We start from the raw sequence: 23,146 nt of genomic DNA, 5'->3' as shown, positions 1-23,146 counted from the left end.
AAATGTGCCATAAGCAAATGGCTCTTGAAAGAGGAAGAGGATTTATTTGTTTTAGCAACCACTCCAACAAAAGTCTATTTCCTTAGCTAATTAAGATTCCATTCGCTAATTTAAATGTTATGCTAATTAAAGCATAATTCTGAAACTGTAAAAAAAGGAATTAAAAAAAAAAAAGAAAGAAAGAAGCAGCAAGTTAGAAAGAAAACCGGCTGGCCTTTAGGAATTACATTAAATTTATTGGGTTGTTGTAACAATGGTGAGCAGAGTAATTATTTCATTTGCCTGGCACGCTCTATTCACGCTATTGCTTTTATTCGTTTTTCCCCCCATTCTCACACTTCATCTCATTAACACCCGCTCTCTCTCCTCTAATGGGCATCGTCTCGTGATGGTTTAAGATGAATGACGAGTGCAATTCTTGAAGCACACGCCACACTTCCCTCAGAGAGGGGCTGCCCTGAGAGCCTCGCAGTGGCTTTATTTTCCTCCCCAAAGCTGTGGCAACACTTCTGAGCATTAATGCTGCAAACAAATTTTGTGCGGGCAGGCTGATTCAGGGAGAGGTGCGTTTTGCTCATTTTAATTAAAATATAAATAATCTGGCTTAAAAAAAATAAAAGGAGCATTTTATGTTGTTGTTGTTTTCAAGGGGATGTCTTGAGTTACCGAAGTAGATTGGGAATCAGGACTTCAGGGTCTGATTCCCAGCTCAGCTGTTGCTTCATTGTGTGACCTCGGGCATGTAGCTTCACCTCTGTGTCTCTGCTTCCCTTCCTGTAAAACAGGGGTCGGCAATGTTTTGGGGTAGAGTGGCAGAAAGACCCCAACCTCAACTTGTAAGATGTTGGCGTGCTACAGGTGGATGATGGAGGTACCGCAAGGGACCTGATTGTTGTTGTGGCAGTGCAGCCCTGGCCCCTTCCCTGGCATCTGCCCCGAGGTGCATGTGCAGTGCACCCACATTTTTTTAAATTAAAAAAAATTAATAATAATAATATGTATGTATGTGTGTGTGTATGTGTATATATATATATATATGTGTGTGTGTGTGTATGTATATATATATGTGTATATATATATATATATATATATCTCTATATATAATGTGCGTGTGTACATATATATGTATATATATATATCCTCTATCATAGACTTCCATCGCACCTTTTCTTTTTAAAACTGAGGTGAAAAAGGCATTGAGTGCTTTAGCCTTTTCTACTTCATCTGTCACTAGGTTGCCTCCCCAATTAAGTAGGGGATTCGCACTTTCCCTGATCTTCCTCTTGTTGCTGACATGTGGAAACCCTTCTTGTTACCCTTCACGTCCCATGCTAACTGCAACTCCAATTGCTCTTTGGCTTTCCAGATTTCATCCTTGCATGCTTGAGCAATACGCTTATGCTCCTCCCAAGTCATTTGTCAAGTTTCCACTTCTAGCAAGCTTCCTTTTTGTGATCTAGCTTGTTGACAAGTTCCCTGCTAAGCCAAGCTGGTCTTCTGCCATACTTGCCATTCTCCCTGCATAGTGGGATGGTTCATTCCTGTGCCCTCTGTAAGGTTTCTTTAAAGTACAGCCGGATCTCCTGGACTCCTTTCCCCCTCAGACTGGCCTCCATGGGGATCCTGCCCATCAGTTCTCTGCATGATGGGAAGTCCACTTTTCTGAAGTCCAGGGTCCTTACTGTACTGCTTTCCTTCCTTCCTTTCCTCAGGATCCTGAACTCAAATCATATTGTGGTTACTGGTGCCCAAGTTGCCATCTACTAGGGCTGTGCGAAGCAGGCCCTATTCAATTCTGATTCTGATTCGTCCCAAATCAGGGACAGTGATTCGATTTGTTGATTCAGATCATTGTCCCTGATTTGATTCGGCCGAATCTGAATCTGAAGATTTGATGCTGATACGGAGAATCAGTGATTTGGACACAGGCACAGCTTTAAATGTTTTTTCTACATACCTCAAGATAGCAGGCACGGCTCGTGATCACTGCAGTGCTGGGGCGGATGGAGCGTCCCACAGGAGTGTGGGGGGGCCCTCCACGTGCTCGGTGGTGAACCCAGAAGTGGACTGGAATTACTCCCCGGTCTGCTGGGGAGCACGCTGGGGGGCCCCCCACACCCCTTGGCTTGGTAATTGGCTGGAGGGGGACCCCGGGTGCCCCCCCAGACCCAGGAGGCACCAGTTGCTGAGCCGGGGGGGGGGGGGTGCGGAGAGGCAACCACTGCACGCTCCTTGGCAGACCTGGAAGTGCTTCCGGTCCACTTCCAGGTCTGCTGCCGAGTGCGCTGGGGAGCCCCCCCGCACTCCTGTGGGACGCTCCATGCGCCCCAGCACCGCAGTGCTCAGAGCCTCTGCTACCTAGAGGTATGTAGAAAAAACATTTAAAGCTGCGTCTATGTTAGAATCTCTGAATGTCTCCGAATCAATTTGGAGGGTTCCGATTCGATTCGGAGAGATTAAAGGGTCTCCTGATTCGATTTGGATTCAGAGATTCAGCCACCGAATCAGGCCAGATCTCCGCCGAATTGAATCAGGAACCAAAGCTTTGCACAGCCCTACCATCCACTTCTACCTTCCCTACCAATTCATCCCTGTTTGTGAGCAGCAGGTCAAGAAGAGCATGGCCCCTAGTTGGCCACTCCAGCATTTGCACCAGGAAGTTGTCTTAAACACTCTCCAAAAACTTCCTGTGCACTCCTGTATTGTCTTCCCAGCAGATGTCAGGGTGACCGAAGTCCCCCGTAAGAAGCAGGGCCTGTGATCGGGTAACTTCCACTAGCTGCCTAAAGAAAGCCTCATCCACCACTTCCTCCTGTTCTGGTGGTCTATAGCAGACCCCCAACACGACATCAACCTTGTTGCTTCCCTGTGACCCTCACCCAGAGACTTTCAACAGCCCTGTCTCCAGTTTCATACTGGAGCTCTGAGCAACTGTACGACTCTTTTACGTAAAGTACAACTCTTCCTCTTCTCCTCCTTCCTGAACAGTTTGTACCCATCCATGACAATGCTCCAGTCATGTGAGCAGTCAGGCCTCCCCTGTTGCCTTCTCCTGCTTGTGCTTCCTCCAGGTCACCTGCTTTCATACTTACCACATGGCTTTGGTCCCCATCCCCTGGCAAACCTAGTTTAAAGCCCTTCTCACTAGGTTAGTGACCTTGTCTGCTCTTCCTTCTCTTCGTCAGATGGATCCTGTCTCTTCCTAGCAATCCTTCTTCTTGCAACAACATGCCATAGTTAAAGAAACCAAAGTCCTGCTGGCAGCACCATGTGTGTAGCCATGCCTTGATCTGCAGGATGTGTCCACTCCTGCCCGGGCCTTTCCCCTTGACTGGAAGGATCAAGGAGAACAACACCTGAGCCCCTGTCCCCTTCACCCTTGCATCCAGAGCCCTGTAGTCACTTTTGATCTCCTCAGAGTCACCCCTGGCTGGTGCCCACATGGGTGAGTGGCACGGGGTAGTAATCAGAGAGCCAGATGAGTCTCAGTAATCTTTCCATGACATCTCAGATCCAGGCTGTGGGCAAGCAGCAGACATCCCAAGACAGCAGGTCAGGCTGGCAGATGGATACCTAGGTTGGTCTAATAAAAGATATCAAATTCACCCAAGGAACCTTGTCTGCCTATATCCTTAGACCAACACGGCTACAACCTAAACCTCTGTCCCCTACAGGAGGAAGTCTCCAACAACAACCACCCATTGCATCCTCTTAGTGGTAGTGGTTTTGATCCTCCCAACCTTAGGGATGCCTGGCTTGGCCTCTTCCACTAACAGAGCATGCTGCTTCTCTTCTGTTGCTAGGGCTCCATATCTGTTCTCTAGGCAAACTGCTGCAGGTGGAGATGAAGACTTCTGCTTGCTGTCAGAGGTCATTAGCTTCCAGCTTTCTCCTTCCTGGGAGTCTATATCATCTTCCTTCTCTAGTGTTGCCTCTGGCAGCCCTTCCTCTGCATCATGTCACCTTGTTCCACACCTTCTCCTTACATTGCTGTGACTTCTCTTTGAGGAGGGGAAGTGCATGGTCATGTCCTTTAAGCCTGATGTTTGTTCCCCCCTCTGAGGCTGTGGGGAAGGGCAGAATCTTCTAGGATACAATGAGAAGCAAAGTTGTTATTCAGAACAAATACAGTTATGGTAGAAGGGGGTCGTATGAATGGATGGGTGGGAATGGCATTAGATTAGCTTAGGCAAATATGGGAAGAAACATTCCCAGGAGCTAAAGCAAAACAGGGCCTAGATCAACCCCAGTTTTATAGCCCTGCTGAGATCGGGACACTTCTCCCCTCCTCACAGTTCAACTCCTCACCCACTGTGCATGGTCCCTCCTGCTAGGTCCTTTTCCCTGCTCCCACTCGCCTACATCAGTGGTTTTCAACCTGTGGTGTGCAGACCTCTGGGGGTCCACAAACTATGTCTAAGGGATTCATGAAAGATGACTCTGATAAATCAAAAGTATGTGAACACCCACATTTACAATTCAAAGGGGTCTGCACCTCCATTTGAGATTTCCAAAGTTGGAAACGTGGAAATATCCAAATTTCTGCAAATCAAGGTTGAAAACCACTGGCTTAGATTCTTGCCTCTCTTCCCCTTCTGTGTACATCATCCCTTCCTGAGCAGGGCAGCTGAGCTCACCCCCTTCAAGAGGCAGCCTTGAGCCTCATGCCTCCTCTTGCTTCTGTGCCCATTCAATGCCCTTTCAGCTACGTGGCCTCTGCTCCAGCAGCTTTGCCTTGTTCTGCAGGTGTGGGACATGCTAATTCTGCAGCCTGGTTCCTCTAACATTGCTCTGGAGGATCTGCTTTATCTTGGGTGCTGAGGGAGCGTCTGCAGCCAGCTTCTCTGCCAGTGATGCTTAGTGGTGCAGGATCCAGCCCAGGGTGCAGGATTTTGGTTTAATTTATGTACTTATTTATTTTAAAAGAGGAAACCAATTAACATTCTCTTATGAGCCCTTCAGCTCCGTGGCTCCTGGAAGCCCCATCAACGAGACTGTATTTAATCTGCCGCTCAATGCATTTTTTCTGGCCCGAGTAAATAAATTCCATGTGACACTTGGATAATTGGAATACCTCCCTCCTCTCCTGTGCTCCTGCAGCCCAGTCCTGGTGGGGGCTATGTGCTTCTCAGAGACTCTCAGCCTCCCCTTCTCCCAGTACCACGTAGTAATTCAGCATCTGCAGAAGGGCTAGTGCTAACAAAAGACAAGACGGGCGTGAAATGGAAAGAAGAGGCAGCTTATCGCGCCTGCATTTACCTTGGTGCTTTCTGAGCTGGGCTAAAAATCCTTGCAGGGCAGGAGCAGGCAGGGCTGGGAGATGAATGTGCTCCAGTCTGGCTTGCATGGACTGCAGCTTGGAATGAGATTTGCTATGGAGCCGTCGGGTGCTCCAGACCAAAGAAATGCCCTAAAAACAGTGAGGGGGTGATGAACACCCAGCTCCTTTTGCAGGAGCTGCAAAGCGTGGCACAGGCTGCTGCCACCTCGGTGCAAGCTCCCCCATCATGGGCTGGGCACAGGCTGGGCTCCCTGGGGGCTGCTGTTCTGACACCCCCTTCAAACTGATGGCCAAGGCTGGTGCCCTTGTCATGCCGCTCATATTACGCTACTGGCCACATTTGCATGGTGCTGTACCATGCTAATTAACTCTGCCCCTCAGAGGAGCTAACTACCTGGCCTGCAGATATGGACTAAGGTGGTTACACTAATGGGACCCAGAAATAGTTGAGTGTTCCTGTTTCACAAGCTGGGGGGCATCTGGGGCTGTGTCATGGATGCTGCTATATAAACAGCTGTCATTTTCCCTCTGGTTTGAAAGACTCTAGGTCATACTTTCATTGTCCTTTCAAGCTTCGTTTTGCAACCAGGAAGGCAAGAATCTTGCTTTAAGAAAAAAAAGTAGAAAGCAAGCAAGCTCAGATGCTCACTAGATCCCATGACTATGTGCTCTGGGGGTCTTTAAGAGAAATGCCACAGATTGCCGGAGAACTTGCAATATTCTCACTTTATGTCCCCTCCACGTATTGTTTCTATTTGCTCTCGGTATACAGCGGATCTCCATAGACCTCACAACTGAAGTTATATATGGAGATGAGGTCTGACTGGGCCAGGACACCTCAGTGCAATTCCTCGTTCTGTCCCTACCTCACAGGGGAGCTGTGGGGGAGTCGTGTCTTTCTCTGTTCCTCAGTTTCCAGCTCAGTGAAATGGGGGAATGATGTACCCCACCTCAACTCAGAGAGCTGCTCAGGGGATAAATTAGGTGATGGCTGTGAGGCACTGGAGGATTGCGGTGGAGAGGCCAGTGAATGATGGATGACACGTCCAGGTCCCCCATCCCTGCTTTTTCAGTGTGTAATTTTGATCTAGACATTGACTGATTGGCAAATTTCTATGTAGAGAGCGAGAGGGCAGAAGTGGCTTGGCCGTGACTGTTGTGTCCATGGTATCGATCCAGTGAAGAGCCCGTTGGATCACAAAAGAAGTGTACTGAAAGTGCACTACTGATACCGGTGCAGGATGACCCTGCCTCTCGCAGGTGACACGGATGCTGCCATGTTATTTCCCTTTGGACTCATGAGGCTTTATTTGTCTGTGTCTTGGTGAGTCTAAGTGCTTGTGAATGCCCAGGAAGGGCTGGGGTGGACAGTGACTGTGCCAGTCCATTACACCAGCTTCCCAGCCCCTTGAGCTCTGCCCAATGCCCCTTTGCTACTCCCGGGAAGCTCTGTCAGCAAACCTGTTCTCGCTGGCATCCGCCTCTACTGTATCAGGCTTTGGCATCCCACTGCAGTGCTCATCAGCCTCTTGTGCCATACCAGCTGCCATCCATGCCTCATTTCTTCCCACAAACAGCATGTGTAGATCTTCACCAAGGTACCTTACTCCTAGCCAGCAGTTGTTCCTCTGGGCCAGCACGTTTCTAAACCCGATGAGTTTTTCTATTGTACCCCATTTCTCTCCTGAGCTTTGCCCACACCCCTCACGCCAGAGCTGGAGCTGTCCCTGTTCCTAAATCCTGAATTCGCCAAACCCTTCTCCACTCACATTGCTGAGGCAGCTACCCACCATCCTGACCTTCAAGCAGCCCCTCGCTTTACTTACCCAGAGATATAGTTGAACCTTGATCAGAGGCAACCTGCAATACATTAAAGCCGTGCGCTTTGAGATTGCACCGTGAGAAAGTGGAAGTGCAGTGATATTCACATCCACGGCTAGCTGGGACCTCGCCGGGCCGCCCACGCTTGGTATTTCTACCAGCGCAGTGAGGATTACCCAGCTGTGGAATGCAGAGTGTGAATGAGATTCTCTGCTTAGGGGATTTTGTTTGAGAGAGCTGGATTAGATAGATTTGATGGGAACTGATAGTTTATGAAAATGAATTTACCTGCATCTCAATTTGATTCTTGATGCTGGGGGCAGGGAGGGGAAAGTTAATTAACTCACATTTCTCATCTGGTTTGATCGGCTGTTGTTTTTTTTTAACCATTGAGCCAGTGAATCTCCTAACCCAACTTGCTAGTAAATGCACTGTCACTTTTCTTGATCTCTGATTAGTCCCTTAACTACCTGATCTGTTAGCTTGGGAAAATGAAGTGGGTCCCCTGGAAAAGAAGGGGGAACCATGTTGGTCCTGGGAAGCTGGCTCCAGGGTTCGAATTATACTTTGACCCTTGGAGGGGGGGGGGGGGGGGTCTGCAAAAAAAAATTAAACCAGTTCATCGATTAACAAGTCCACCTAAGTAAAAGAGCAGTCCGATCAGAGACACCCCCCTGAGCTTTCAAATCTGACAGGGGGGCTCTCATCTCTTATGGGGGGGCTCAGCTCCCCCAGAGCTTCCCCTTAATTCATACCCTGGTTGGTTACGCTAACGAAATTGCCTTTGGCGGATGCATTAATTTCTGGGGCTGTCGGAAAAATTCTGTCAGGCGTCTTCCTGGAAATAGAATACGTTATTGCTAATTCATTAACACAGCTGGAGTAGCCTGGTACTTCCAGTGGATCTCAGGCAGATCTGTCATTTTTCCCGGTGGATGTTCCTGGAGGAGTCAGGTGGGAGCAAGTCAAAAAATAAGAGTTTCCAAACTTCCTTGGGTTCCAGGAAAGGGCATGGGATGAAGCACTGATGCTTCTGGGTGGGGCAGGATAGCCAGTGGAAATGAAGAGGATTCTGCGATGCACAGTGATGAATTTAGCGATACTATGTCCATCTGTCTCTCTCTCCCCCCTTCCTAATGAGATAAGGGAAGGCGTTATCCCTTTCTTACGGGTGGGAAAAATTGGGGGACAGACTCCAGTTTTCAAAAGCTGTGCATCTGATTTGTGTGCATATGGCATACGCCAGTCGCATACTTGTACTTGCCAATAATTGGTTAAATGCAATGATTTTAATATTTATTTTGCATATGCATGAACCTAAATTGCACATGCAAATCGAGGTGCACAGTAACTTTATCACAGATGGAAAATGTGAAACATTAAACCTGAAGTATCTGCTTTACTAAGGATTTTAATAGACTGTCACGACAGTCCCATGCAGCCAGCCGGGCTTCTTGCACAGATGGCTTCCATCACAAAATTGGGATGCAGGCTCCCCCAGACTTCAGGGATGCTTGGGTCTGGTATTTTGATTTGGCTAATTTTAGCACATGAGCTGGTTTTGCAATTTGGATCTGAACTCTGCTAAACTAGGGAAGTGTTGGGATGTAGGGGCTAGTCTGAGAGCCACAAAATCGGGATTGGGCGGAGAATTCCTCCCCATTTCAGGTGCTGATCACTGTCAGTGCAGCCCTTCATGTCCACCCTGCCTGTGTGCATTTTGCCAGAGAACAAAACCACTGACCTGGAATTTGTGAATGGGTCGGCTTAAGCCCTATTTACAGGATGTAGTTAGGATTTAAGCTGTGTGTAGAAGGAGTGATGACTTAGTGCCCCAGGCTGTGCCCTGCCATAGATTTTTTTTGTTTGTTTTATATGCTGCTAGAAGCAGCCATTTGCCGTGCATAACAAGGAGTGCAGTTGGTCCTGCATAACCCAGGAACTGAGCTACATATCTGTTATCACCACTTACTGACCCCTTTTTTACTCTATATTTACATATATGCAGATACAGAGCACTTCTGTAGCACGGTGTGACTATGGGCAAATCACTTCATCTCTGTCCCTCATTTCCTGCACCTATAAACAGGGATTAATAACACCTCCTTTTTCCCTATTCCTATATCCGCAATGTCTGCTTTAACTGGAAAGTCTCTGAAGAACACAACTGGCTTTGTGTGTGTAACATGAAGAAGAGCTGGTATAGGGTGTGATGGCATTACCTCTTTGTCTGCCAGTAGTGAGACTATTTGTGAAATGCTGTATCTAGGGCTAGTGGCCACATTTCAACAAGGATCTTGAAAAACTGGAAAAGGTCCCAAGGTCTGGAGAACCTGCCCTAGTATGAGAGGTTAAAGAACTCAGTCTGCTTAGTTTACCAAAGCGGGTATGGAAAAAACGATCACATTTCAGCAAGTTAAAAAGGAGTAGGTAATTGTGGAGTAGCTACTCTGGGATAATTGTCCATCTGCCTGCTCTTATCCCATGATAAACAAAAGCTAAACTGAATCTTAATTCAGTCTTATCCCTAAATGAAACATGACTAAATTGTCCTAATTTATGTGTTGCTTATCTCAGGGCAGTAGCGGGTAGAAGGTTGGTTACTGTGCATCAGCTCTTCTATAGTAAGTCCCTAGCTAGCTACCGTTAAGTTGCTGCAGTTTGAGTGTTTGACTGCAGCCAAAGAAAGTACAAAGCAATGACTTGGTCATAGGTTACAAGTCTCGGGGGGGCGGGGAGGGACAGATATTTTTGACACCAGACAAGTCTTCAAAGTCTGCAGAAAAAGCAAGAATAGGCTCTTGCAGTCAGAAACTAGAATTCAGTATTCAGACAAGCAGGAAGGTGAGGATTTTTAAGTGGGACATGCTAGATTTTCCATCATGTACAGCCATTAAGTCAAGACCAGGGCCTTCCTAAAGGACATGCTCTGCTTCAAACAGGAGTCATGGGCTCGTGCCAAAATCCCTAGCTGAGGCTTTTGGCCTATGCTATGCAGGAGGTCAGACTGAGTGATTGTAACGGTCCTATGTGGCTTTAAAATCCACGAGGCTAGCACCGGATGGTCTCCAGGGCTTCACTTATTCACAAGGCTGGTGCTAACCTGCTGCAATGAGGTAAACTGCTGATATCCTTAAAGTGCTTGGCCATTCTTCAATTCCTGGAGGGATCAGGGCTGTGCTACATTGAAGTGATTCCCATCACTGCTCTCCGGGTTAGGCTGCCTGGGGTTATATTAGACCCTAGGGACTGCCCTCCTCTCCCTGTTTCTGGCTGATGCAAATAGCTGAAGCTATAGGGATCAGGAGCACAGGTTTTAAAGCTCCTTTTCTCATATATATATGTGTGTGTGTGTGTAATATATATAAAAAAGGAAAAATGTGATCACTCTGGAGAGATGCCCACTGCTCCCTCCGGAGCCCTCTCTTTTGTGGAACTGGGTAGAAGAGGGTGACAGAGCATTGATTTGTATGAGATAGAGGGGAGGAAAGCGGCTCATTGCAGGGCGAATCAATGCCTCCCTCAAAGGCTGCAGCAAATGGGACTAATGGTTGAAAGGCGGTTATTGAGGGTGTGTGTGGGTTGGGGGGCAGGGCATCCCAGTGAAGGTTTGGTTATTCAGATGAGAGCCTGGGTTTGAAGAAGCTCCCAGTTGCAACGCTGCCAAGAGCAACAAAGCAAGGCTTTCTTCCTGGCTCGCTGTCTTGGCAAGGAGCAGGAGCCAGGTTAGCAGAGGGCAGTGGCATGGCAGAGGTTGCTGCCCTGGTGATGCTGTCATAAGTAATTTGTGGAGTTGCTCAGAAAAGAGCCAGTTCCTACCTTCACCTGCTTGAAGGTAAGGTGGGGCCAGTAGAGATTTACAAGGTGGTGTTTTCCTCTGCCCTCCTCCCCAGGCCCAAGTCATTAGCGTGTCTGATTCCAAGGCTGTTAAAGGTATAGGACATCCACAGCTGGCTATTAAAGAGAGAAGAGGACTTGATTAACGAGTATTATGCTAATTCTGGGTTGGGGCAGCATGTGCTCAAAGAAAAACAAGAGATCAAGCCAAGGCAGAGCTGAATAACGCCGTCCTCCTCCACACCCCCTCATCCACACATGTCCCGTTGATCCATCTGGGCACTGTTTGCTTTGGTGGCTCTTCAGTTCACAGCTTTGTGGGGGATGTGTTTATCGAAGGACTCATTTGTTACAGTTTGGTAGCAAACTGCAGCTCCCATGGGCTTCTGCTGGAGGTATGAGCACTTAGTGGCCCTTAGGAATCAGCCTTTCTATCCAGACAGACTAGAGAGAGGGGATATTTTCCTATCATTCTGTCAAAAAGAAAAAAAAAAAGAGGAAAAAAAAAAGAGATTTTTAAAACCAAAATTCAACCAATTGTTGCCGTTACTGTTGTACTTAAGAGCTCCAGTTGAGGGATCAGAGCCTCCTTGGGTTTGGTGCTAGATATGCCAAGAAGATGGTTCAAACTCCAGAGTCTCGAACATCTCCATGGTGGTTGCTATTCTGGACCAGGAAGTGGGGGGGCAGAATTTCAAAACTTTTAATGTTGTTTATGCGACAAGTCTACTTTCATTCCTTCCTCTTCCCATCTCTCTTCAATGGTAAAAAAAAAAAAAAAAATTAAAATTAAAAATGTGATGGAAAGAGTGGGAAGGCATGCACTTCCCAGCATGTTTTGCAACTCTCAGTGGGAAAAGAGTGAAAATAAGTTTATGATGATGTGAGTGTGCCTCTGTCTTACTAAACTTTAAACCTGAACAAAAGTTGTTTTTTAAATGAAAAAGGATATTTTTTCCCTACTGAAGTAAAATAATGTTAAAAAAAAGAATTCAAAGAACCTAAAATAAATGATGTACAGGTTTTAAATCTACTTACCTCTCTTGACCAAGTCTAACCAATCTCTTGATCATCTCAAACTGCATGAGCCGGCTGCTGAAAAGAGAAGTTAGACTCTGTAGATGATCGTGGAAGAGCTGGTCTCTCTCCTTGCTGTTTCAGCCCCTTTCTAGGCGTTGTGGTCCTCCCCCGTGAGCAGGCAGAACTTGCACTACTTGGTGATATGTTGTTATTTAACAGTTAAACCCCAGCAGTGTGTTCAGCACTATATTAAAAAACAAAATCAAACCCCAGCTTCAGTGTCCTTACTACAAGGGGTGTGCCATCTCAAATACATCGTAGACACATGCCGGTGCCCTCTCCTGGCTGGACTCAGAAAGGCTCATCTGGGCATGCCAGAGTCCCTATGCTGTGAGCTGAAAAGAGAGACTGTTTTGGCTCTGTTTTGGGGTCCTTTGGGAGAAGAAGAATCTGATTTTATGCCCTCCTATTACTGCAAAGCTGCAGGTGGTCACAGTGGGCAGCACAGGTGCTGTGGAGGTGGCAGTGGGAGTGCTTTTACTGTCCTATGGCGGATTCTTGCTTGAGGGCCGTTTCATGTAACACTGTGTGTTCTGGCCAGGAGAGCGTGGCTGGACCCCTTTCCTCTGGCTGGGGAGTTTTGCATTTATTTGTAAAAGAATTTAACTAGGTGGGCTTGGATGCAGGTCTCCATGTCAGCACCTGGAGCAATACTGGGTGAGGTGGATCATAGCTAGCAGTGGCGCAGAGAATATGCCCACCAAAGTCCCTGCTCTTTTGGCTTGTGCAGGGCATGGGGTGCTTTTCCCCTCGGCAGTCATGTTGAAAGATAAGTGTGCACGCCCTGTCCGTGTACTTCCTAATGGCCAGGGTCCGTAAGCAGGTTTCTGGTCCGATTCGGGAAAGCACTGAACCTGTGCTAAACATTAAGGAAGTCAGTAGCATCACTGATTTTCAACCAGACCTCAACTCGAGCACATGCTTTGTGCTTTGCTGGAATAGGCCCAGCACCTTTCAGGTTGGAGCAAATAGCACTGCGCTTCCTTCTGCATAGAAATACAAAGCTGGTCTTCCCTTCCTTAAGAGCAGTGGCAAACATCCCACTAATTTACGCAGGGCCAGGACAGGCCCCTCATATCAATATACAGTTCACGGAAGAAAATTCTGCTCAGTTAAACTGGTGCAACTGCCCTGCAGTGAATGGTGGCATTGAGAAAAGTCAGCCCTCTGTGCATTCAGTGCGATCTCCCTGTTCTGTGCGTTGCATGGGCCCCTTGTTCCCTTCTTTGCCCTCCGCCTCCTCCCTTTCCTTAGGGCTGTTTGTTTTATCTCTGGCATGAAGGATCTTTATTGGGCTGTCCACTGTTTGCAGCGCGCTGCCTGGTTTTACGGTGAGTGCTACACTACTTGGTAATCATAGACTGTTAGCAGCCTGCGGAGGGGAGTCAGACTCTAACACCAGCACTGCAGGAAGAGATAGTGGTAAATAACCAGCAGCTACTGGTGAAGGCTGAAAGGAAATAAATGGATCCAATTTTCAGTCCCTTATTTTTATTTCTTCCTCCATGCTTTCTTCCTGGGTGACAGAACAACAGCTTGGGCTTTTGCAGAATAAACTGTAGCATCAGCATTACCAGTTCCTTATAACTCTCCAACATCTGAACATGCTAAACACCCAAGCTGCCAGATTCTCCAGTCCTGGGAGATGGAGGTTTGCTCTTGTGATGATCCAGAGTTGGGGCTAGTTGAAATTCCTTGTTGGGAACATTTTTTCAGCAGGAAATTAGGTTTACATTTGCAAAAAGTATCAGCTTTCCTTGAAGTATATTTATTTTACATCAGGAAACCTGTAAACAAAAGCTTTTGAGACAAAACTTCTAATTTGAAAAAAAGAAATCAGTAGTTTGGGGTCTAATTTTTTTTTCCATTTTAAAGCTTCCAAAGGAAAGGGATTGGAATGGTATATCAAGTCTTTGGCATCTGGGCCACTAGTTTAGATCCAGTGATGAGTAGTGACTGACTGAGGTTAGACCAGTTGGTGACCTGTGAGAACAGTGTCATGCATCATGAAGTCACGGCAGGCCCCACTGTTGCCTGGCTGAATAGAGGGATAGAAGGCACAGGAAGCCCCGGAGTTGAACTAATTCTGCATGAACAGATCTTGCGAGTTGAAGGAGGCGCACAGGTGAGTGTTGTGTGTGTGCCGGATGCTTATCCGGGGCTGTATCTATTCTTAGGATATAAACAGAGGAATCTGTTCTCCAGAGCTGCCAATCTGGCACCTTCCTGCGGTGCTAAAATTACAAAAAATTAAGAGTGATGAATATGAAAAGCATAGCTTAATTCAGAGGAAAAAGGAAATGTTGCTGACAGTCCTATTAGCCTTGCCTTGAAAGCATCTCTGGCAGGAGTGGAGCCCATTCAGATGACATATAACACTGTAATGGCATTGTTGCTGGAACCTCTTCAGACTCCTTCTCAGCTCTTTTCAAGACCTGTGGAAGAGAGATAGAGAGAGAGAAGTCAGACCAGGAGGTTGCAACCTCATTTCTTATTCCATTGGGCCTCTTTGTCCTGCTTTTTCACTGCAGGCACAACTCCTGTTGAAGGCATTTACATCTCTGTGATGCCTGGCTCCAGCCGAGACTTTTCCAGTGACGCTTTTTTCATAAAGCACCTGCTTTCCTCAAAAAAATGTTCAGATTTCTTCCCCAACCAGTATGCCACCTAAACTCATCTTTGGATTTTGACTACTTTCAGAACCCTCCTCCTCCCCCCAGTTTTCAGATTTTAATTTTTTAAAATTAAAACTTGACATTTGAATTAAAAATTAATAATTAAAAGTCTGTACGGAACCATATATTTTTTGCATTCTTGTAGTCATTTTCCACAAAAAGAAAAAAAAAAATCCATCCAGCTTGTCTGAGGAGGGTGAGGACTTTCCTATGAGGGCTGCAGTGCTTAGATCTGATCTACAGGCCTAAGCCCGGCACAGTTTTGCAGGCATGTCAGGTAGGAATATGAAAAGATCATACCCTGGGTCCCTGCAACTGTGTCAGCAAAAGTCTGCTGCTGATAGAAGAGTGTTTCTGTTGCAAAGCTGGTGTCATTTGAGGAGGTGGAATAACAACACTGGCAGAAAAAGCCTTCTGCGAGCAAATGCTGCATCTCCACTAGGGGACCCTGCCAACATAGCCCTGCATTCATAGCTGTAAGAGCAAGGGCATGCAGAGAAGGGTCCATAATGTAAATAGGCCCTTAGGTGGTACGGGTAAGATGCACTCATCATCACTCAAACACAACCCTGTTGAAGTGTGAAGTAGTGTTACAAGAGGCTACTCAGGTTTAACCAGGATACGGCAACACGTGTCTGCATATGCGTGCGCAGCTCGTCATCCTCACCTGCTGGTAGCTCTCCAGGACCAGTAGGAGCCTCCACTTGAGTGGGATAGTCATGTGCCTGGGGCTGCCCATCACTACATGTCCTTTTAGAGCCCCATGGAGGCCTCTCTTTAGGTTGTATTAAAAAGAGCTGTTGTGAAGTAGTGTAAAAGGGCTGAAAAGGAGTCAGTAAATCCTGTCCCAGAGGGACATGTCATCAAACAGGAAGGTCACTTCCAAAATGAGGTAAGGTTAAGAGGTTCTAAGGCATTTTTGCAGCTGAGAAGGCACTTAGCTTAGAAAACTCACCCTTGTGCCATGCAAAAAAAAAAAAAAATGGAAAAAAAGCCCCCCAGATAATGCTGCCTGATTGCTTCATGCTGGTCCAAGCTTTTCTCTCTTTCTCTTTTTTAACTTTACATAAAGCTCACCCCAGATTTCTCATAAAGGAGGCAGGAGCATAGAAGCTATTCTTGAACAACCTTCAACAGAAAGAAATGGGATCTGCTGCCGGTTCTTTTTCCTTGAGCCTTTGAGTGAAATTCCATAAGGGACACGTGAAAGAGAAACCGCACAAGATTCTAATTTCAGGTGTGAATATGGAGACATTTTTCATTAAGAAACATATGGTGGTAAGGTTAAAAAAAGAGGTGCTGCTTGACAACTAGGAACAAAACAATGAAATAAGAACAACAGGTGGGCCAAACCTCCAGCAGGGTTTGCAAACGACAAAACCAAGCTGGGATGGTTCAGAACCAGGTGATATTGTTACTTATTAGACCTAGTCAACGTTTTTCCATGGGAACAGTTTTATTTTTCGATGGAGACTTGGGTTTTATGGCAAAAGAGGCATTTGTCTTCCACAGAAAGCTTGGATTGTCTTCTAAGGGCAACACAATTTTTGCAGGTGCAAACTGATTTTCAATCAAAAAGAATGATGCTGCCCAGCTTTGTGATATCATGTGATGTGATGTCATGTTTTTCTTTATACTTTGGTTTTAGCCCAGCTTTTGATACAGTGTCCCACAGCAGCCTCACAGGGAAGCTAAGGAAGTATGGGCTGGATGAGTAGAATGTCAGGTGGATAAAAAACTGGCTGGAGCATCGGGCTCAGAGGGTAGTAATCAGTGGCTCAATGTCTAGTTGGCAGCCGGTATCAAGTGGAGTGCCTCAGGGGTCAGTTCTGGGGCTGGTTCTGTCACTCTTCATCAGCGACCTGGAAGATGGCATAGATCCCTTGCACCCTCAGCAAGTCTGCAGATCACACCAAGCTGAGGGGAGTGGTAGTGACCTCGACAAATTGGAGGATTGGACCAAAAGGAATCTCATGAGGTTCAATAAGGACAAGTGCAAAGTCCTGCACTTAGGGTGGAGTAATGCCGTGCATCAGGACAGGCTGGGGCTGACTGGCTGGGCAGCAGCTCTGCGGAGAAGGACCTGGGGGTGTGACAGTAGACAGTAAGCTGAAGATGAGCCAACAGTGTGCCCTTGTTTCCAAGAAGGCTAACGGCATCCTGGGCTGCATTGGTAGGAGGAAAGACTGAGGGAACTGGGTTTATTTAGTCTAGAAAAGAGAACACTGAGGGGGGATTTAATAGCAGCCTTCAACTCCCTGAAGAGGGGTTTGAAAGAGGATGGAGCTGAACTGTTCTCAGTGATGGTAGGCAACAGAACAAGGAACAATGGTCTCAAGTTGTAGCAAGGGAGGTTTAGGTTAGATATTAGGAAGAATTTTCTCATTAGGAGGGTAGTAAAACACTAGAACAGGTTACACAGAGAGGTGGTGGAAGCTCCATCCTTGGAGGTTTTATAAGACCCAGCTAGACAAAGTCTTGGCTGGAATGGTCTAGTTGGCAATGGTCCTGTTTTGAGCAGGGGAGGGTTGGTCTAGATGTGACCTCATGAGGTCCCTTTGAACCCTAATTTTCTATGATTGTATGTCATGTTATGACATGACATGACATGAAATGACATGTCTCTTATATTATGGCAGTGTCTGTGTGCCATGGTCATGGTGCTCTGCAAAAACATAAGATGTTTATAATCCAAGTAAGTTATCACATTTTTATCCCCTTCCTACTCTCACAAATAAGCTCAGGAGATGCAAATAAATTACTTCACTCTGGGTCTGGCCCTTTAATTAAAACCTTCTCAGATACATTGCTGGTGCCCTGTTGCAGGTAGAATTGTTACTTTTGTTTTACAGATGAGGAAATCTCAGGCAGAGAGAAGGCAAGTGGCTTGCCCAAGGTCTCTCACTGAGTCAAAGGCAAGCTTTGAAATGAAATTCAGGTCTTCTGGCTCCTAACTCCGTGCCTTCTCCTTAGTAGCAGCAGCCAGAGTGGTCTAGCTGAATGAGCTCCTGTGGTCTGACAGTGGTCTGACATCACTACAGATACAGTTCATGCTCCATCTACCAGGGGTGAGCCCTTAAGCCCAGGAGGTCAATTCAGATCAGAGACCAGATGTCATTGCTGGAGCCCATCTGTTTTCTCCTTTGCTCTTTGAATTCAAAGTCCTGAGCAGCACTGCAGTTTATGTTGAATGGCTTATGTCTCCAAACCACATTTTGTGGGATTCTGCCAGTCTCTTCTCCAGTGTCTTTGACAGTCTTGGTCAAGACCTGCCTTTGTAGTACGTGTGTCAACTTGATGAGGCTCTCTTTTTTACAAATGGATCATTCTGTTCCTTTACCATCAAGGAAATTGTTCCCTTCCTGGAAAGGCTGCCACAGTGTTGTAGCAATGAAGTTTGGTGCCAGGGGCAAAGCCCTCAGTGGTAGCCCGCCCTCACCCTGCACACAGATCTGGGGGGCACGTGCCCCCCCCCCCCCCCCCCCCCCCCGGTGCTTGCCCAGGAGTTCACACAGCAGTGGGAGCCACCCTCCCTTTGTACCTGTGCCCCCGCAAATGAGCCGCTTGCAGCTCCATCCCATGCCCCACCTTGGCTGGGCAGTGCCTGTGGGTGCGTCTGCGCCTCGGTGCCTGGGGTGGTCGCCCCGCTCACCCCCTTCCTTGCTACAGCACTGTCCTGCCATGCCTTTGAAACATGGCTCTGGCTGCCAGGGACCCAAACAGAGAAAACAGGTCAGATTCCCACAGGCAACCTTGAGAAAGGGGTGGTGGAAGCCTTCCTTGTATTCATGGTTAGTACCCTTCACAGTCTTGTGCTTCAGTAGGAGGCTTTACGGGATGAAAGCTAAGAAGATCTGAGTTATCAAGACTCTCATGTTATCGACCCCTGTATCAGAGTTCACTGAAGTAGCTGGGGCCGCAGACTGTATTGTATGACTAGTCTTTTCCCTCCCTTAATAAGCCCCATCCATTGGCAGGGCAAAGAAGGGAATGACAGTGGCATGTGCAGCAACAAGGTGCCTTTCCCTGTGGGGAGATCCTCTGATGGAGGAAATTTGCAGCAGGTGACAGGTGGCATCCCTGAAGTCCAGCAGAGCTAAGTGTCCTTCTGAAAAAGAGGCAGAAGAGATTTCAAGGAGGTGGTATTAGGTCTTATAGGGGACACTTGGCTGCAACAGGGATTGCACAACTGAGGGACTGGGTGCACACAAGACTCCCACCACTGCAGGCAGTTCAGTTTATAGCTCTGAATTCTCTGCAGTGAGTTAGGTCCCACAGCCTCTTTGGAGCCTTTTTACTTGCATAGATTTGATCCAAGGATAGAAGGACTGAGTTTTTGGACTTTGTGGAGATGTGAAATCTTATGTCCCTCTTTGGGTTTGGGCCACTGAGACAGCTGAAGATGAAGCCAGGAAAGAGGAATAGGTGAAGGAAAGAAGAAAAAAAGAAGTATAAATTGGGGGAAAGGAACATGATGAGAAATCTGTCCGTAGGGGATGAGAATTTGTGGGGGAGGGGTTAATTCCAGGGCCCTGCCCACTTTGTAATTTGAATAATTGCATTCTGCTTCCCCAGATTCCTCCCACTGCTTCAACGGGATGGAATAGGCTGACTCATCACTTACTCACGTCAGGTTTCTGACAGTGTTATGAACTTGCTTGGATTCAGTGGCATTATTCCCATCTTAACACTCATATAACTAAAAGGAGGATGAAGCCCAAAAGTCTTCACTTCCTATCTCCAATTATTGCGTTCCACTCTGCAGGCAGCTGCATTTCGGTGCATGTGGTGTGCGTACCCTTGTAAGGCCCTCAAAGGGCTTTGACTCTGTGAATCTGTGGGATGAAAGGTGCCTTAAAAACCGGAGTCGTATTAATACAGTGGAAGCATGCCAGTCATTATTAAAGCAGTGAGAAGAACCTTAGTGGTTTCACTTTACAGACCTTTGTGCAAGTATTTCTGCTGGTTTCAGTCCTTGCTAGTTTGCAGGCTTTGGGTTTCCAAGCCATGTTGCATTGCCAGGAAGAACTCAGAGAGAACCCGCAAGCTCCATATGGTTTTATGGGGCAGCTGTACCAATCTCCTATGGTTTTGGTTGAAACCCAAAGGTCCTCTTAATGTTGCCTGGAAAATCTGGATAGCATTTGAAGGGAGTAGCTAGTCATGTAACCAAACCCAGGCAATCTGTGTGTGGTTTTGTATTTGGTTGTGCACTTTCTAACAGCTCAGCGAGACAGTAGGAAGGGGAAAATTTGGAGCAGACTAAGAGGAGGAGTATATTTTCCTCGCCTCCCATCTCCTTCCAAACCACCCCTTCAATAAGCCACTGCTGCAATAAGCTGCTAAGTTGACTCCCTTACATTTCCCAAACTTTTGAAACCTGAACTTCCCCTTACAGCACCAGGAAACCAGCCGAGTTCCTCCTTCCAGCTGCAACCCTGTGTTTTCCAAGGCCTGCACTTCTTAACTGCTACATCTCCCTTCCCTTCCATGATTACTACATCATGCTTCCCCTCCCCACCCACCCTGGTAACTCTGAACATCCCATGTACCCACTCATTGTCAGAAACACTGTCAGCGCTGATAATAGAGACTGTTCTCTGCTTTCTTACATGCCTGGAAGAGCAGTAATAGAAGACCCACCACCTCCATGACACACCTGGGAACCCCTCCAGGAAGCATATCCCACCTCCTCATTCCCACTCCACGTATGCCAGCTCCCTAAAGTGGGGCATTATAGTTGCCATACAGTGATGCTGACACAGGGCGACCACCCTCCTCCACTCTGTCTCAGGTGTGCTTATTGGCACGTGCCATAGGGCAGCTTCTTTGCTTCACTTCTTGGATTTGGTGTGTGTGGAGCGGGAGCAAGTGAATGAAATGTGGTTCATAGCAGCAGCCCCAGCCGTGGCCTGAAATGGCACAGATGTGCCCACAGCCAGCAAGGCTGACATTTGAAATGCCTGAATTAGCCGGAAGAGAATAATTCATACCTCAAAGCTGCTGTTTCAGGCCCCTTGTAAACTCAGGCAAACTCTTCTCTGTCGGTTATGCCCATTTGTCGTTTTGAAGAGCCTCGATATAATCACAAAAGAACCCAAGGTTCCCCTTTTCCCATAAATGAATTATGACCGTGAAAAGTGACTGAGAGAAATCTTTGACCTGCCCCATCTCAGGCTGAGCCTTTTTAGCTGCCTAGAAAGCAATGGGAATGATGGGTACACCTAGCTCAGGCTGGGCTGTGGCCATGTAATTGGCCCTAATTTAAGTCATTCCTACCATACTTCACGATGGTAGATTTGTCTGATTTGCATATCCCTGAGATGCTGCTGTGACAAAGTGTTTTAGGATCTGCAGCTATACTTTTCAAATGGTCCCTATCTTTTGTAGAATAAAAACTACGGATGAGAAACTCCTCCAGGTTTGTCGGGTCTAAAGGCATCTCCTCCTTGCACATTGTACAGCCTCCGTCCATTGATCTGGGACGTGGTGGGGTTCTGGCCCCAAGCAAAACCTGGCTGATCTCCACTCTGGCTCTGCTGCTAGGTGTTTGAGAACACCGACTGCAGCCTCAGTGCTACCCCTGAACAAATTTGCTTTGGGGGTAAAGACAGACAGAGGTGGAGAGAGCTGTCTAATCCCCCAGGGCCCTCTCTTGAAACAGTGATGTGATGTTCTGAGTGATTAACACCATTGCACGGCCTCTATGACTTGGCAGGCCCATCTCCCAACTGCAGGGGCCCATTTCACACTGCCTGCATGGTCATCTCAACTGTGAGGGCTGGAGAGACTGACGCATTTTAATGCAGCTCTTTCTGCATTTGGGAGGTGTTGGAATGACTGCCCAGCCCAGCACTGAAGGTTTGTCCACATTTGAAAACTAATTGGCATGAATACAGGGTGTGAGTTTAAAGGGCTGTGTGTGTGCACACACTAGTTTTGGAATAGTCTTAATCCATTTTCAAAGGTGAACTGGAAAAACTTCCTATGAAATGCAGCCATATGAACAATTGCCCATCAGAGAAGAGAAGTAGGGAGACTGTACTGCACATTGGTTGCTCTATGGGAACTTCCCATGTGTGCATGCTTTACCCCTGCAGTAAGTGGAAGCTAAGCTATAGTAACTTGCTTCTCTTTCATTGAGAGTTAAACTCTTCCAGGTTAGTTTTCATTTGCCACAGAGTAAGAGCATTCAGGGAGGCAAGTTACCAGGGAGCAGATGACACACAGGAAAGACCCGCGACCTTTTTACCCTGGGTAAATTGTTCATATGGCCATACCTTTACTTTAGAATAAATGTGCAATGAGGAGTTGTTCAGGAATAGCTATTCTGGAATAAGACATGGGCAGACAGGCCCTGTGAGTGCCAGGAATTTCTGTTTCTCCCTGGTATTAGTACAGTGTAGACAGTGTTGGGTGCTTATGCTGCCCCTAAGGCATGTGGACCCAAACCTACACCTGAGAGAGTTGTCACCGTCAGGCTGCTGGCACCAGTTGTGCCTCTGTGGAGTGTGCAGTTCTGGGCTGCGATGGTTTGACTCAGCTGAGCTGAGTTTCATAGCGTCTTTGTGAAGCGGGGATGCTTGATGGTTGGGAACTGAACTGGGGCCAGTCGTTCACTTCGCTGTGGAAGGAAGTGGGGTAGGGTTGCTCCTGACCTAGCATTCACACCAGCCACCTAGAAGTGCAAAGCTCTGTATCCTATTACCGCTCCCTTCGAGCCGTTTAATCCTGTGAGCTGACAATCTTTTGATCTTGGTAGCTCTATAGCACAGCCTAATCTCGCTGTGCAAGGCTGGCTGTTTAAAACCCTGTGCCTGTTTTGCAGTTGTGAGGGTTTGTTGTATAATAGGGGAGATGGATGGAATTGAGATCTAAGAGAAATTCATTGGGTGCTTATTACTATTAGTTATTCGTACCCTTGTAACTACTTCTCATAGTATCACTAGAAGATGTACTGCTGCAGTCCTTTGGAAAAGCAATAGAGGAATCCTGTGGCTTAGAGCAAAGGAATTTCTGCCCTGTGTTTTTTTCCCAGGATACCAAGAAAAACAACTCTTGGAGAGGAGTGAAGAGTTTACCAGGTGGTTTTGCCTCCTTGGAGTTGGCTGGGAAAGCCAAGCTTCCTTTCCAGCTTAAAAAGCTACATGCAGGGTCATGTTACAGTCTGCCTCTTCAGTAGCGAGGAGGGATTTTTTTTTGTTGAGAGAGAGAGAGCTGTTTTCTTCTTCTGTATGCACAGAAAGCCATTTGGGTTGCTAAGATGTTTGTATAATATCTATCCCACAGTAAGTACCTTCCTTTCTGCAAATACTCTTATGTGTAGCCAGTAGTGGTTTTGGAGGATGCTTATGTGTTAGCAGCAAGGGGAGAGAATCACAGTCTTTCTGCTCCTCACCTTGGGATCTGACTTACCGCAGCTCACACGCCAAACTAGGGGTGGGTCTGGTCA

The 23,146-nt window shown here is 47.1% G+C and overlaps 1 protein-coding gene across 2 annotated transcripts in view; it reads left to right on the top strand.

Annotated features, from left to right (window-relative positions):
- The window catches only part of LOC102574673 (opioid-binding protein/cell adhesion molecule), a 749,440-nt gene that overhangs the window by 170,076 nt on the left and 556,218 nt on the right, over positions 1-23,146 (top strand). The window contains exon 1 of one of the 2 annotated variants that reach the window (XM_059719858.1): positions 22,900-22,982. The exons of the other annotated variant lie outside the window; for it this stretch is intronic. The gene's annotated coding sequence lies outside the window, so the exon portion shown is untranslated. Of the gene's footprint in view, positions 1-22,899; positions 22,983-23,146 lie in introns of those variants that run through there. 2 annotated transcript variants of the gene reach the window in all.

Source organism: Alligator mississippiensis, chromosome 16 (genome assembly GCF_030867095.1).
Source record: "Alligator mississippiensis isolate rAllMis1 chromosome 16, rAllMis1, whole genome shotgun sequence".
Taxonomy (NCBI): Eukaryota; Metazoa; Chordata; order Crocodylia; family Alligatoridae; genus Alligator; species Alligator mississippiensis.
The sequence above is the reverse complement of the archived record's forward strand: the minus strand, read 5'-3'. Positions and strand labels throughout refer to the sequence as shown.